This window comes from Talpa europaea (genome assembly GCF_964194135.1).
Source record: "Talpa europaea genome assembly, chromosome: 2".
Lineage (NCBI taxonomy): Eukaryota > Metazoa > Chordata > Mammalia > Eulipotyphla > Talpidae > Talpa > Talpa europaea.
Genome location: NC_140068.1, coordinates 104,972,929 through 104,990,534, shown reverse-complemented (window position 1 = coordinate 104,990,534; position 17,606 = coordinate 104,972,929).

The following is a 17,606-nucleotide window of genomic DNA, read 5'->3' as shown; positions in this document are numbered from 1 at the left end:
AGTGGTCTCAGGGGTTACTTTCCATGTCCCCCCTCTAGTGGGCAAAGGGGAGACAAAGATAATGGACACAGAGAACAGGACGTGGGAAAATCAACCAGAGGGGAGTGGGGACAGGTGAGATGCCAAGGGTGAGGTGAGGGATCCGGGCCTTCAGCCCTGCCCAGGTGAGCAGGCCCCAGGCCCTGGGAGGCAGGACTGAGGCTGTGGGAAAGGGATCTGCCCAGGGGGAAGCAGGCAGAATAGCTGGTGTGTGTGATATGTCCATGGAGATTCTGACCCTGGGGTGGTCTTGGGGTTGATTAGGAATGAGCACAACAGGAACTAAGCTCATGAGGGAACAAGATAATTATAACTCCAGGGCCAGTAAAAAAAAAATCAATCTAAGAAAAGCATCCTGGTCTACTCACTGCTAAGCTGTTACTGGCTCTCATGAGGTCATAATGATGCAAACTCTGGATCCTGGTGTATCTCAACAACCTGCCAGAGGGGCCGCCAGGGGCAAATGCCTGTGCTGTGGATCTCAGGGATCACCTTGAGGCTTCTTGCCACTCAGAGCCAGCTCTCACGGCCTGGGCAAGAGGCCTGGGTGGTGTGGGCAGGGACTTCCCAAGATGCTTGCTGAAAACTTGAATGTGAAGGAGCAGAGAGCAGAGCAATCATCAGGGGCCCTAAGAAGGTTGCCAGGAAGGCAGTGACAAGCCTTCCTGGGGAGGAGGCTGCAGCTGTTCACCCAAGAGCTAAAGCACAAAGGAGGAAGCAAGTCACCAGGCCCTTCAGAACATGCCCCCATGCTCTGTGGTGCCCAAGCCCTGACACAGGAAACAACTTTTCTGAAAGAACGCATGATTCTGAGCAAGGGGCACATTAAAAAATTCTAACAAGACACATCTCAATCAATGCAGGTGTCGGTAGAGATGGACAAGGCCAAGTCCAGGGAGCAGCTGCTGCAGAACCTCCTAGAAGCAGACGCTTGAGCATGTTGGGAGCTGACACTGAGGAGACAATGAAAACTCAGACAGAGCTGAGATTTCAGTCGGGCTGACAGCCTCGCAGAACAGATTAGTGGTGGTCTCCATCCTCCAGATAATTCAGAAAAATGGGTGCACTCAAAGGCTTGAAGGACAGGCTGGAGACCTTGCCCTGCCCCCAGAGTGTGGCCACATTCACCACTCAGTCTGTGGTATTTTATGAACATTTTCAAGCACACAGAATAATTGAAATAATAGTGCAGAGCACACCATCTTGAACCCAGCATTAGCATTTGCCACATTTGCTTTATCACTCATCTTTATCCATGGATCGGTCTCTCTATTCATCCATCTTATTTTTCTGATGCATTTCAAAGTTAGTTGCCGATGTCAGTACCCATCTTTCTTTGATTTTTTTAAAAGATTTGTTTTATTTATTTATGCATACAAGAGCTGGAGTGAAGGCCAGAGGTGTGTGGGTAAGAGGATTCAGCAGAGACAGAGTAGAGAGCAGAGCAAGTGGATCCACCAAAATACACTGCTGAGGGGAGCAGCGGGCGAAACAGGAGAGGTCTGCTGTGCCATGTGGGTCAGCTCCCTGGCCTGGGTTGAAACTCTTACCGCAATAGCTGTCAATAGCTTCACAGTGCTGAGACTTAACCCCTTATGTCACTAGGGACTCCCCACATTTCATTTTCAACACTTGGGATAAGAATATTTTTTGAGGGCCTCCCTGGTGATGCAGCAGTTTGAGCACTGAGCTGTGAAGCTGTCTGCAGCCTCTGCAGTGCAGGCTCAATTCCCGGCCAGCCAGGAAGAAACCCATATAGTATGGCAGATCTCTCCTGCCTTGCCCGCTGCTCCCCTCAGCAGTGTCTTAGGTCTGTCTGCCTGTTCTGCTCCCCACTCTGTCTCTGGTGAATTCTCTAACCCTCCTGGGCCTCTGACCTGTACCCCAGTTCTTTTATAAATAAATAAAATCTTTTTTAAAAAAAAGAATATTTTTTTGAGATAAAACTCTATCTGGAGAAATGCACAAATCTTAAGTACACTACTAGAGTTGTGACCCTTGTCAAGAACATTATATATATTGTTCTTTTCTTCTCTTGGAAACAATGAACATTTAAATAATTTAATGATGTGTCTCACTTAACAATACAATTTATCTGCCCTCCCTCCTTTTGAGTAACTACCACAGTCTAATCTAAAGCCTCCCTGGCCCCTCCATTCTCATCGCATTCCTGTGACCACACTCTCCTTGGGACAGAGCCCAGGCCTGAGTCATCTTCATAGTTATTTATTTTATTATATTTATTCAGATAACTTTGATTTTTCGACCATATATTTTTGTGGGGTTAAAGGTGTAAACCTCCAAAATATATCTTATTGTCCCATATAAATGTGATCTATCAATATATAATAGGTTATTCATCTTTGACCTTTCAACAAATAAGTTTATCTAACTCTCCCTTTTCCTGTCATCCACAAGGCTATTAGTCAATCATAAGCAGCAGCTTAGCTGTTTTCATACCTTCACAGCCATATATTACCATTTATATCTATGGTAAATATTCTAATTATCAGTTTTATTAGACAAATTTGTATTTACAGACAATGTCTGAAGTATAATTTCATTAAAACAATAGATGATCATTTCTTCTAGAAAAACAAATGTCTGAAGTTAGATGAAAGACAAGGGAATAGGGCACACTGGTAGCACAGGGGTTAAGCCGCAGCACTATCAAGCTATCACCAGACACTATGGCATGCATTTGATCCCCAACCAGGGAGTTGGTCCACAAGGCACAGCAGACCTCTCCTTTCTCACCTGCTTCTCCCTTCAGCAGTGCATTTCAGTAGATCTGCCTGCTCTGCTCCCCACTCTGTATCCAGTGATTCTTGTCACCCCCACACTTCTGGCCTATACCCCAGTTCTTGCATGCATAAATAAATAAAAATAAATCTTCAATAAAAAAAGAAAGACAAGGAAATAATGATTTCACTTCATAATTATCCTGGATGCAGTCACCCAAATCACATCAATTCCTTTATATGAGTACTGTCTTAACATTATATAACAAGTTATTAACAGAAAATACACAAGCCAGAAACCTTAGAGCCTTAAACATCAAATCAACCATCAACTTTTCTTAATTTCTGAAGACATGAAAATAAAAATCATTTCATATAACAGCATGAAAATTCCATACCTTTGTAAAGTGGTGGGACAGTCAAATTATTTCCCAGGTGTTAGCTGAAATAACCATCAAAAGTGCTCAGATTGTATCCAGCTTGTTTTTGGGTAATTTGCCTCCTTGAGCCTAAGCAGAGGACAATATTAAAACATATGAATGATCCCCACTGACACTGTGTTGTAAGTGGGTGTCTGTTTTCTTGTGAATCAAATAGAGACGAAGAATCTTCCCATGGAGGGGTGGGGGTTAGAATCTCCCCATGAACACTGAGGAAATGAACTTAACAGAAAATTTCAGTTATAGTTTGTTACTGTTACCACAGCATTGCACAAAATGTTGGTCTGTGGTCACATTTCCCCACACAAACTGAGAAGGTAACAGGTGAAACTGCTGCGTTGTACCAGTCCACCTCAGAGTCTGTCTTCACAGCTTCCCTGTCCCCCCTGGACTGGCCCCTGGATCCTCTCCTTGTTTCCCTGCTCCCCCATTCAGGCACCCACAGATATTGTCCTGGAAGCTGGGAAAGGCTCCTCCTCCGTGTCCTGGCGTCTCACCAGGCCCTGAAACCCGCCCTCCAGGCAGGTGCCCGACTACATGTCAGACTTGTGGAAAGGAGTAGGGGCAGGACGAGACTCTGCTGGTCATGGGTGAGGGTGACTAATCCACGGGATCTCTCCCCTCCAACATGTGGGGGCAGGTCACCTTCCCCCCACAATTCCAAGACCCAAAAGGGATGCCTTTTGACTACAGGCCAGAGATAACAAAAAAGGGTGTGCTTTTCCTGTCATTCTCCTAAAGGTGGGTAATGAGGCCTCCACTGCCTGCTCATCCCTGGACTGTGTCCTTGATCTTCTGAACTCCTGCCTGGCCAGCTCATAAACTAGAGAACAAAGAACTCCTGGCCGAAGTTGGGAGTATAAATTTCAATTCCTATGCCACAACTGAGGGAGGAGGGAAAATGCTGGAAACTAAAGTGAGAGACTCACAGCAGCTGATGGGGAAGCTGCCTTTGTTCTCATTAGACCAAGTGAAACACAAGGACTTTGGGAAACTAATGTCAATCTTCTGTCTCTCTAAAAGGGCATCAAGGAACTGGAACATTTCAGCCATAAGTGTCCAAAGAGACTGCCCAGGACCATGCCCTCTGTGCCATCCCACAGGGAGCTGGAAGAGGGACTGTCCCACTCTCTACAGAGGTAGGCGCAGCCCAAACCACATGCCAGACTGGAAGACAAACAGACCATAAGCTCTGGCTATGAAGACCCCAGTGCAAGAGGAAAAGACCTTCTCTAAAGGAGCCCAGAGGTAAAACAGGATCCCCCATATACTATTTCTAAGGACAAGCCTCAGTGACCCCATAAATAACAAAGAGAGAGATTACCTTCCTGGTGAATACAGGGGTCACTTGCTCAGCCTTGCTCTGATTTTCCACCCCAACTGTCCTCCTCACTGTCCTCCTCACTGGCATCAATGCCAACCCAAGTCAGGCTAATTTACAGTGCCCTGCCTTGCTCACTGCAAGGCCAATGTTATACACTGATGGTTGGTCTTGCCTTCCTGTCCCATTCCTGGGGCAAGATCACATAACCACATTCCAAGCCAGCCTCCAATCAGTCGTCTCCACAGTCAGCGTCCACATCAGGCAGACATGCACTTTACAGCCACAGACAGTGAGGATGGACAACAAATAAGGGCAGAGATGCCTAAAGATGCCTCTCCCCACGTGGACGCTGCAGGGGGAAGGTCAACTCCAGGGCACGATTAGGGCTGCTCTTCTACCAGAGGAAGCAAATGACCCACAGACCACGCCCTCCTGAGACCCACTTCTCTGCTGGGGAAGAGAAGTCACACTTTCCCCTTTGCCTCCAGGGTTGCTGTGAGCAATAAAGTTGCTCTGTGCGCATTGCAAGATGGTGATTGTAGTGGCAGGATGGCCACAGTGCTGGTTCATCTATGATCCAAGCAGACTGGGTAAAGGAGGAGTCCTGGAGCCCTCGGTGGCTTTCTCAGGCTTTTACTGAGTTTTACGTGTAGTGCAGCAACCAGGTACATGGCAGGCAGGAGTGCCAGGAGGCCAGGACGCCAGTAGGCCTCCAAGACCCCTGCAAGTCTACACTCTGGGCTTCTCAGGCGATCTTTCTCCCCTTCTCTCTCCTGCCTCTCTCCTGCTTCTGCTTCTCCTGAGGAAATACCTCCATACTGCAGTCAAGGCCCACAGAAGTAAATAAGACAACTATAACAATGTAACAAATGCAGGTGCCCATCAAGCAGGGCAATCCTAATCCCAGGAGGGCAGAAAAGCCTGAAAACCATTTACCCTATAGTGATAAATTGTTTCAATAATACTTATGAATGATAATGGCATGGGCCTCCCTGGTGGAGCAGGGGTTCAAGTCTCAGTGCTATCAAGCTATTGCCAACCACTGCAACGCGATCAATCCCCGGCCAGGGAGCTGACCCACGTGGCGCAGCTACCTCTCCTGTCTCATACACTGCTCCCCTCAGCAGTGTATTTCAGTCAGTCTGCCTGTTCTGCTCCCCACTCTGTCCCTGGTGAATTATCTCACCCCCTGCACCTCTGGCCTACATCCCAGTTCTTATATGCATAAATAAATAAAAATAAATCTTTAAAAAATAATAACAGAGTTGGGGCCAACATGGTGACAGGGAAACACTGCAAGGACGTGCTCCCATAAAGAAAAAGTTAATAGGAAAAGTGGCAGGTCCCTGTGAGAACTGGGACACGGAAGATAAACAGACGACTCTGCCAAACTTCCCGAAGAGGAAAGTTGCCATAAAAAAAGACAGAGAAGACAGGAAAGCTCAGAACCTGGCTACCCTCCCCAACCCACAACTCTGGTCCACTCTGCCCAACAGAAAGAAAAAAACAACGAGAAGAAACTACACATCAAGCGGGACTGTGAGTGGAAGGGAACTATTGCAGTCACTGCACCCCGCTAACGGGAACTGTGGAGAACCTGGCGGGAATCGCTGCAAATATGAGCGAACTACTCCTTATCCCATTAGAGGAAAACAAGGACTCCACAGAGACCTACAAATAGTCCAAGCCCAGCTGGTAAGCCTGTGCGGAAAAGTGGCGCACTCGAAAAGCATACACGGATTGCGGCCACACAGGTCCCTGTGCCTGCGACCTAGGTTTGTAGGGAGACGTGCTGGAGCCCTCACTGAAGTGAATGTACCTCACTGAGTAATCAGAAACCAGGCGGCCAGACATGGGAGCGGGGTGCTAAAGGTGCCATTTCTGCGAACACTGAACTGGGCTACAGCCCGCGTCCTGGACTTGAGGGTTTCAGAACTGAGACCTGGGGCACGAAATTTGGGGCATGGGATCCCCTGACAGCTGGGCACAGGGCACACACAGCACCCCCATGCCACTGAGGCACTCCATGCCACCCCCACTCTGTTCCCCAGACCCACGGGGGTAAAAAACAGTTCTGGAAGGACACTAGGAAAGATCTCTGGCGCCACCTAGTGACCAGAACAAAATCACTAACATCCTGATAGTAGGAAACCAGGGATCCCAAAAACACCCTCAGGCTCTACGAGAAGGTGGGCCACGCAAACTGGGTAAGAAGGGAAATAAGGCGTGGAGCAGGACTCCATTCTGGAGCTGAGAGAGAGGCACAGGATCTGGGGCATGGGACTCACCATAGCAGCTGGCACTGCACAGGGTGTCAGCCAGAGTTTAGGACCTGATAGCGCTGGAACTGAGACCTAGAGTGCAAAATTCAGGGCGCAGGATCCATACAGCTGTGCGCACAGCACCGGGTGAACACTGGGCAGACACAGCACCCAGCTTGAATAAGAGCCCCTGTGTTGAGGTGCTCCCCTCCGCCCCTCCTCCATTTCTCAGAGAACCACTGGGAAAACACACAGGTCAGCAAGTACGGGTCTCTGACACCACCTCGTGACCAGAACAAAATCACCAACTAGCTGATTCCCTGATGGAACTGAGTAAATACAGAGGGAGGGAACTGTAAGGGACAGTGCCCAGCAACACAGCATCAACACCCTGGTGGATTTTTAGTCTACCAATGCCAGTCTCAGTCTGGTAAACAGTTTCTGACACTCCTATAGGAGCACTCCAAAGAGATGCCCACCAACACCAGTGACACAATGTCCCAATGCATAGAACTGATTAGAAAGCAAACAAGAGGGAGAAGAAAAAATACAAATAACCAAGCAAGCCCACAGGAGAAGGACACACCAGAAAAAGAAATATAGTCACCAGAGCTCAACAATGACATGGAAGAATTTCTCAGCCTATCAGATAGAGAATTAATGTTCATCGTGATTAGAAAACAGAAAGAAAATAAAAAGGAAAAAAATGATTTGAGACAAATAATCACTGAACTGAAGAATGAAATAAAGACCTTAAGAAAGGAAAGAAAAGAAACAGGAGATTAAAAGATTACTAGAGGAGATAAAGAACTCTGGGGAAAGCAATGAAAACAGAATCTATGAAATGGAAGAATGGATCAGTACTATCGAAGATACAGAAATATAAAGAGCCAAAAGAGAAAAGGAGAGAGAAGGCAAATGAAGCAGTGTGAGGAGACTCTTAGACAATTATCAGACTTCATGAAGAGAGGAAATGAAAGAGTTATAGGCATTCCAGAAAGTGAGGAGACAGACAAAGGAACAGAGAAATTATTCCAGGAGATAATTGAAGAAAACTTCCCAAGCATGAAAAAGGAGACAAATATACACATACAAGAAGCGAGAAGAACTCCCAATTACTACAATGAAAAGAAAACTACAGCAAGACACCTAATAGTAAAGCTTGCAAGACTCCAAGACAAGGAAAAAATAATGAAACTGGCAAGGGGAAAGAAACAGGTAACTTACAAGGGAAAACCAATCAGGTAAACTTCAGACTTCTCAAAAGAACATTAAGGGCAAGAAGAGAATGGAGTAACATATTCAGCAAACTTCAACACAGCAAATGCCAACCAACAATACTTTACCCTGCAAAGCTCTCCTTCCTCTACAAAGAAAAAATATGGACCTTCTCAGACAAACAGAAACTCCAGAAATTCATTACAACTAAACCCCCATGCCAAAATATTCTACAAGAAGTTCTAAAGCCAAAACCAACGGAGGAATGAACAAGAAGAACAGAATAAAGCAAGGAATAAAATCACAAAAAAATGGCAAATACAGATGCCAACATATCAATATTAACTCTAAATGTAAATGGATTAAACTCATCAATAAAAAGACAGAGTAGTAGACTGGATTAAAAAACAAAACCCAACCTTCTGCTGTCTCCAGGAAACACATTTTACCACAAAAAAATAAACATAGACTGAAAGCAAAAGGTTAGAAAACAATCCTACAAGCAAATGGACCAAAAAAGAAGGCAGGAACAGCCATACTTAGATGAAATAGACTTCAAATTAAAAAAGGTAAAAAGAGACATACCCGGACACTACATTATGGTCAAGAGGAAAATACATCAGGAAGATATAACACTCATCAACATATACTCACCAAATGAAGGCGCAACAAAATATATCAGACAATTATTATCAGCTCTGAAAACAGACATTAAAGAAAATACATATATAGTGGAAGACTTCAACACCCCACTCTCACCAATGGACAGATCAACAGGGCAAAAAATAAACAACGACTAGAGCCCTAAATAAAGACATAGAACTCGTGTACTTAGCAGACATTTATAGGACACTGCACCCAAAAAAATCCGAGTACACATTTTTCTCAGGAGCACATGGATCATTCTCCAGAATTGATCACATACTGGGCCACAAGACAAAACAGATACATGAAGATCAAAATCATTCCAACTATCTTCTCCAATCATAAAGGCATCAAGTTAGAAATAGATCATGAATAGAAAACAAGGAACCCTCCCACTTCAAGGAGATTGAAATCCACACTACTGGAAGACCACTGGACTAATGAGGAGATCAAAGAAGAAATTTAAACATGCTTTGAGTTGAACGACAAGGAGGACACCACTTTCCAGAATGTATGGGATGCAGCAAAAGCAGTAATAAGAGGAAAATATATAGCAATACAGGCTCACATCAACAAATCAGAAAGAACTCAAAGAAACAACCTAATCTCACATCTCAAAGAGCTAGAAAAAGAACAACAACAAAAAAAAAAAAACCCTAAAGACAGTAGAGGAAAGGAAATAATAAAAATCAAAGCAGAAATAAATGAAATGGAAATTAAAAAAAACAATCCAAAAGATCAATAAAATGAAAAGTTGGTTCTTTGAAAAAATAAACAAAACAGACAAAACTCTAGCCAGGGTCACAAAGGAAAAAATAGGAGAAAACACATATAAATAGGATTATAAATGAAAGAGGCAAAATCACAAAAGACTCAGTAGAAATCAAAAGAGTAACCAGAGATTACTATGCACACTTGTATGCAAACAAATTCAACAACCTAGAAGAAATGGACAAATTCCTGGAATAATACAATCATCCAAAGATGGACAAAGAAGAAATAGAACAACTAAATTAAACACACCAATTACAAGCAGCGAAATTGAGGCAGTAATCAAAGCACTCCCCAAAAACAAAAGTTTAGGCCCAGACAGCTTCACAAATTAATTCTACCAAATGGTCAGCAGTGAATTAGTACCTATCCTACACAAACTATTTCAAAAAATTGAAAAAGAAGGAATACTACCAAATATGTTCTAAGAAGCCAACATTACACTAATACCAAAACCAAACAAAGCACAAAAAAAATTACAGGCCAATCTCCCTAATGAACACTGATGCAAAAATCCTCAACAAAATCCTTGCCAACAGAATCGAACAATGCATCAAAGGGCTAGTACACCACAATCAAGTGGGATTCATCCCAGGGGCACCAGGATGGTTCAACATACGAAAATCGATCAGTGTAAGCCAACACATCAACAAAAAGAAAAATAAAAACCATATGATCAAATCAATAGATGCTGAGTAAGCATTCAAAAAAGTCCAACATCCATTTATGATGAAGGCCCTTGAAATTCTCAGGATAAAAGGAACATACCTTAAAATGAAAAAAGCCATTTACGACAAACCCACTGCCAACATTATTCTCAATGGTGAAAAGCTGAAGGCCTTTCCTTTAAGATCAGGAACAAGACAAGGATGTCCTCTCTCACCACTGCTCTTCAATATAATACTAGAGAGCCTAGCCAGGGCATTAAGACAAGAGAAGGACATACAAAGAATCCAAACAGGGAAAGAAGAAGTAAAACTATCACTATTTGCAGATGATATGACAATATACATAGAGAACCCTAAAAATTCCACAGAAAAACTACTCAAAATAATCAACCAGTTCAGTAAAGTAGCAGGATACAAAATCAACACTCAAAAATCAGTAGCCCTCTTATATACAATCAATTGGAAGAAGAAGAAATCAAGAAAACCATCCCTTTTATAATTGAAACCAAAAAAATCAAATACTAGGGAATAAACCTAACAAAAGAGGTGAAAGACCTATACAAAGAAAATCATAAAACACTGTTAAAAGAAATTGAAGAAGACACAAAGAAATGGAAAGACATCCTCTGCTCATGGATTAGAAGAATCAACATTATTAAAATGGCCATCCTCCCAAAAGCAATATACAGATTCAATGCTATTCCAGTCAAAATCCCAATGACATTCTTCAAATAAACAGAACAAATACTGATGAAATTCATATGGAACCACAAAAAAACACGAATAGCCAAAGCCCTATGGATGAAAACAAAGGAGAAAGGAGGTATCACACTTCCAAACTGCAAGCTATACTACAAAGCCATAACAATTAAAACACTTTTGTATCGGAACAAAAACAGACACACAGACCAATGGAACTGAATAGAGAGCCCACAAATAAAGCCACACTTACACGAACAACTAATCTTTGACAAAGGAGCAAAGAATATGCAATGGAACATGGACAGTTTGTTCAATGAATGGTGTTTGGAAAACTGGACCTCCACATGCAAAAAAATGAAACTAGATCAGTACCTCTCACAGTGCACAAAAATCAACTCAAAATGGATAAAAGAACTGGATGTAAGATGAAACCATAAAATATATAGAAGAAAACATAGGTAAAACAATACAAGACATACATCTCAGAAACATCTTTAAAGACTCATCACTCAAAGCAGGGATAGTGAAGGCAAAGATAAACACCTGGAATTACACCAAACTGAAAAGCTTCTGCACAGCAAAAGAGATATTAACCAAAATAGACACCCCACTGATTGGGAAAAAATCTTTGCGCTCCATCCAACTGATAACGGACTGATCACAAAGATTTACAAAGAACTCACATGGCTCAACAAAAACAAAATAAACAATCCAGTCAAGAAATGGGCAGAAGAACTTAAAAGACAGTTCTCCAAAGAGGAAATGCACATGACCAACCGGCATATGAAAAAATGTTCAACATCCCTTATCATCGGGGAAATGCAAATCAAAACCACACTGAGATACCATCTTACACCAGTGAGAATGGCACATATCAAAAAAACAAGCAACAACAAATGTTGGTGAGGATGCGGTGAAAAAGGAACTCTCCTCCATTGCTGGTGGGAGTGCAAACTGGTCCAACCATTGTGGAAAGCTGTCTGGAGGTTCCTCAGTCTACTAAAAATGGAGTTACCATATGACCCAGCAATGCCACTCCTAGGGATCTACCCAAAGGATACAAACACATTGATTCCAAAGAACACCTGTACACCTATGTATATTACAGCACTGTTTGCAATAGGTAAAACCTGGAAACAACCGAAATGCCCAAAAATAGATGACTGGATCAAGAAGATGTGATATATATAAACAATGGAATGTTATTCAGCAATGAAAAAAGATAAACTCATGCCATTTGCAGCAACGTGGATGGAGCTAGAGGGAATTATGCTCAATGAAATAAGCCAGAAGAAAAAAGAAAAATATCGGATGGTGTCACTTATAGCAAGAACATAAGGAAACCAAATAAGACATCAGTGTAAAAAAATAACAGTACAAAACACAACAAAGCAAAAACAGACAATTATAAATCAGAGACATCCTGCAGGGGAGGAGGAGGGAGAGGGATCAGAGGAAGGGAGGGAGGAGCACAGGGGACTGTGGTGATAGTACATGGGTGCATTGGGGAAGGAAATCTATGGGGACTCAATCTGAGGGGGTAGGGGGAAGCAGCTATTGTTTAAAAATAAAAAAAATTAAAGAATAAAAATAAATGAATAAATAAAAATAATTATAACAATGGCATATCCCGGGTGCCAGAGGAGAAACTGAGGCACAGATTGATGACGTGATCTGTTCTGAGTCTCCCCAGGTATAGGCCCTGCAGCTCCTGTTTCTGTCAGTGACGGTCTGACCTCAGTCTTGTCTCTAGCAGGGGGAGAGGCCCTGGCAGGGACACACCTCACTCGAAGCTCTGGGTCCCCATAGATGGGAACTATGGGAGTCCCTCTACTGAGTCACGTGCTGCTGCCTAGAGCCTGGACAGCAGGTCCCTATGCTGGGGGAGAGGCTGCTCCTCGGACACTGGTTAGGAAGATGGGGAGACTCCTGGAAAAGAGAGCAGAGGATGGAAATGGGGACTTTATGGGACAGAGATGGGAAGGGGTGCAGTGGGGAGCCAGAGAGGACTGGGCAGGGAAAAGGCAGCACAGGGGACACTGTGGGGGGAAGGTCTGTGTGGGTGACACAGGCTCTCACTGAGGGGCTGGAGTGTCTGTCTCACCTGGGGGGATGCAGCAGTGCTGGCCTGTGACTGCCCAGGGAACTGCACACATCCGGGGCCTTGCCAGTCCTTGCAGGGCTGGTGTCACTCACACACATGCACATGCTGATGATGGAGAGGACTATAACAGGGGGTCCCAGGGGAGGATTCAGGTTCCCTGTTCCACCCAAGGGAGGGTGGAGCTGAGCAGGGAGGAGGAGAAGCTGGAGAGGAGACTGGAGGAAGGCAAGAGCCAAGAGGAGACCTGGAAGAGGCCCGTGGAGCAGAGAGACACATGAAGAAGCTGCACTTGCTTCTTGGTCCTGGACTGGGTGACACAGACGTGGGTGAGAGACTGCAGCGAGGTGACAATGGCAGATTTATCTTGGTTTTCCTCTTTTCCTTCCAGGCTTGCCTGTCTCTGACCCTTTTCTAAGGGTCCCCACGGGAAAGTGCTCTAGACTGTAACAAGCCTTCATGCCCTGCTCTGGGCCAACCCTGTTTGGCTGAACATTTACCCACGAAGGGATGAGTAACTTTGGATGCTTGGTTTGGAAATTTATTTTTTCCCTTTTCTTTGTTGCATACTAATTGTATTAAAGTTCCTTTCTATTAAAGCTCTTGATGCAGCAGAGAGAGTGGGGGACAGATGGTTAAGGGGAGTCCCCCTCCTGTTACAGAACATCCCCCCTCAGTTCCCCAATGCTGGGGTGTCAGGGAGATTCAGGGAGCCAAGAAGAGGGCAGAGCAAGGCCTGGGCTGCCCTGGAGGACTAGCCCTGGGGGCTGATTCTGGGGCTCCAGGGCCCCACTCCCTGCAGGCGGGTCAGAGCCAGCCCTGCTAACAGCTCCAGGCAATTGATAGCCCCTCTGTGCTATGACCCTGCAGACACTGCTCTGGAGATCGGGTGAAGAAAAGGAAATGAACAGCAACATTAAATGGAATCTAAAAACAGTAAAAATAATTTTTAATCAACTTTATTTTGAAGGAAACTTCCAGGAGACATAAAATTCTAGCTGACACCTTATTTCTAGCAGGTCCTTAACTGTCACTCCAGCTGCTCTGGCCTCCACTGTTTCTTGTGAGAAAACAGCCACTGATCACTTTATTGCCTGAATTTTCTAGTGGTTTGAAGCAGGGGCAGAGAGGGCCACGAAGAGGCCACAGGGCAGGAGGCCAGATGGAAGGAACGGCCACTCCCTGCCCAGACTCTGAGACCAGACATCCACTAAAAGGCCCTAAAAGGCCAAAAGGCCCAAAACCAAAACCAAGAGCTACAGACCAACAAAGGACAGTGCCCGGTAAGAGGACAGTCCACTGTCTATGAGTCTCACCCGCACGCACAATTGCAGAAGACCTCAGGCTCCAGGAACAACCACTGTGGGATTTATTTATAAAACAGGGGAAACAAAGAGCTCACTGTACCCACAAGTGGCAGCTGCCTCACCCAGGGAGCATCAGTGATGGTCGCCACAGGTCACTGGGATGCTGCACAGCGTTGGCCAGTAGTAATGGCCACGACTGGTCCCGCAGAGGCGATGTCAGAGACGCCCAGTGTTAAAGGCTCTTTGTAAGTGGGTGGGTTACACCAGCAACACACAGCTCTTTGAGAAGCCAGGCCTAGGGCCATTTGGGCTCCTGTCAGGCGAGGTCAGGGACAGAACCAAGGCCCAGCCTATGACAGAGTCCTTCGGCTTCTCTCCTTCCTCATAGGGCGGCTGCTGGATGCATCTTTTCTTCTTTCTTCGGAGGCTGGACCCATCTTTTCTCCAGGGGTTAGCGTCATCTCTCCTCTGCGGGCTTGGGTCAGGGCTTGAGTCGTGGTCTCCTTTCTCTCAGGGAGCTCCTCAGCTCCCTCCAACCCTGGCTTTTATCCTCTTTCACCCAGAAGTCTGATGGGACCATTTAGCACCAATCAGGTGACACCTGATTGGCCCATTACAAACGGCAGTGACTGAGCTCTGAGGAGCAACAGCCACAACTGCCTTGTGGTGGTGCAGCAGGTGGAAAACACCACTGTCCTGCCGCTCCGACCGCTGACATGGCTACATTCCAGTAACAGTTTGTAAAAAATCACTCCAAACTTAGAAGCTAAACCACAAAGACTTGGCATCTGGCACAGTCTCTGGGGGGAGGCAGCAGGAGGGGCCTCACTCAGAGGCTCCAGCTCTGGGTCCCACAAGGCTACGATGGGGACGAGATGTTGGCAGATCTGAACGGCCGTGATCAGTGTGGAAGGACCTGACTCAGAGCTCATGCATGTGGCTCCTGGAGAAAACCCCTCAGGTCCTTGTCCTGTGGGCGTCCCCTTAGCTGAGTGTCACCATGTGCAGGGAGTCACCCCAGAGAGGGACCAGGAGGGGAGCCCGGGTGGGAAGTCTCAGCCCCTGTGAGCCTGACTCTGTGACGTGGCGCGTCCCTTCTGCTTCATTCTCCTCACGAGGTAGAGCCAGCCAGTCAGACGCACTCACAGGGGGAACTGTCTCCCCTCCTGTGTATCACAGATTTGGTGGAAAATTGAAAACCAACACAGAAGACCATGTGGACACTAATTATTCCCATTCTGCCCACATGAAAATTAAATTGCCTCCCACCCAAGGCCCCTAAAAGTCTCTTCCATCACAGAAGCAGCATGACGTCAGCATCTCATCACGTGACTCAGGACCACGCAGAGGAGGCTCTTTGAGAGCATCTGTGCAGTGAAGCCGACTGTGCTCAGCTCCTAGTGGGTTGAGGCAGTTTCCTGCCCCACAAGCCCTTCATGTGGATACAGTGGAGGACAGACACAGGGCAACTTGTAGACCCATTTTTTAATATATTTTTAAAGCATATTTATTGAGATATAACTTAGGACCATTAAGTCACTTGTTGAAGGCTCACCTCTCATGTCCTTTTGGTAAGCACAGAGCAGGGCAACCATCCCATAATCTAACTTGAGAACATCTCCATCACCACAACAACCTTGTTTCCTGGGTCTGGGCCCATGGGCACCACCCCCACCTTCCCTTCCTCAGCCCTGGGCAGCAGGAGTCCACTCTCTGCCTCTGGGGACAGGCCAGTGAACTTCTCTCTAAACACATCTAAGGTGACTCTGCTAACACAGACCTGCAGCGGGCATTTTGGGTCCCCTAGCCTAATGCATGCTGTTGCCCAGGAACATACTCCACAGGGTGCTAAGGTCACAGAAAGCCACATGACCCCGCCAGGAGGACCTGCAGCCTGGGGTGCATGAGGAGAGAAGGGCTACAGTAGCCTGCCTCAGAGGGGGCGAAGGCAGAGCTGGGAGGTTCCTCCATCAGCAGGAAGGGGACATGGGAGCTGGGTCTTGAAAGCCAGATTAGGGCACAGGAACAGAATTGGCTCAGGGAGCTGATGGCAGGCAGACTACGTGCCTTCAGCAGTTACTTTCTCTGTGTGACCTCGGAGATGCCTTCCCATGACTGAGAATTGAGTATGGATACTGTCCTGATACGCCCACCCTCACATTCTCCTTCAGAAACAAGGACATGGAGACTGGGTGGTTATAGCAGTGCTTAGGTCTGAACTCCAACCACCTGGCTAATGTCTGGGCCTCCTGCCTTACACCATCCTGCAAACTGACCAGGAGACCTATGAGGCTTTGACCCTAGAGACGTTACCACCCTCCCCAGATGCTACGTATTTCTTGGCTGGATTTAACTAAAGACAAAAGGACAGTAATAAATCATCATATAATCACCCTTTATGTAAATGAATTGAACTCACCAAAGAAGAAGACACAGAGTGACTGGTTATACCAAAAAACAAAACCCAACTTTATGCTGTCTCCAGGAGACAGGATCATAAAAGTTCTTGGGGAAAAACACAAGAAAAGGGGGCACCTCCAAATGCCATAAAAGATAAAATAAACTTCCAGCTAAAAAAAAAAGTAACAAAAGACAGGGATGAACATCATATGATTAAGGAATCCTACATCAGGAAGACATAGCACTAACCACTATACATGCACCAAATAAAGGAGCATCAAAATATATAAGACAACTATTTTTTTTTTAATAGAGGCATGTTTTTATTTATTTATTATTTATTTAATTTGTTTGTTTGTTTTTTGTTTATACATGAACTGGGTACAGTCAGAAGCGCGGGAGGGTGAGAGAATTCACCAGAGCCAGAGTGGGGAGCAGAGCAGGCAGAAGGACTGAAGTACACTGCTGAGGGGAGCAGCGGGCGGCAGGAGAGGTCTGCGCGCCATGTGGGACCCTCCTCCGGTGACCGGGGAGCAGCCGGGGATCGAACCGGCACCGCAGAGGCCGCGGGCAGCTTCGCAACCCAGCGCTCAACCGCTGCGCCACCGGGGAGGCCCTATAAGACAACTATTAACAAATCTGAAAACAGATATTGGCAGCAACATTATAGTGGTAAAGGAATTCAACACCCCACATTCATCAAAGACACATCACCTGACAGAAAATCGACAAGGAAACTGTTGCTCTAAGTGAGGCATTAGACCCCAAGGGCTAAATAGATACCTACAGGGCAGCGCACGCCACAGTCTTCTCAAGTGCACATGGAAGAGTCTCCAGAATAAACCATTTGTTGGGTCACAGAACAAGTGTCAATAAATTCATAATGACTGAACACACTACCAAATGACTATTGGGTTAAGTAGGAAATCAAAGAAAAAAATTAAAAATACCTTGAGACAAATGACAACCTATCAGTGGGCACAGCACAC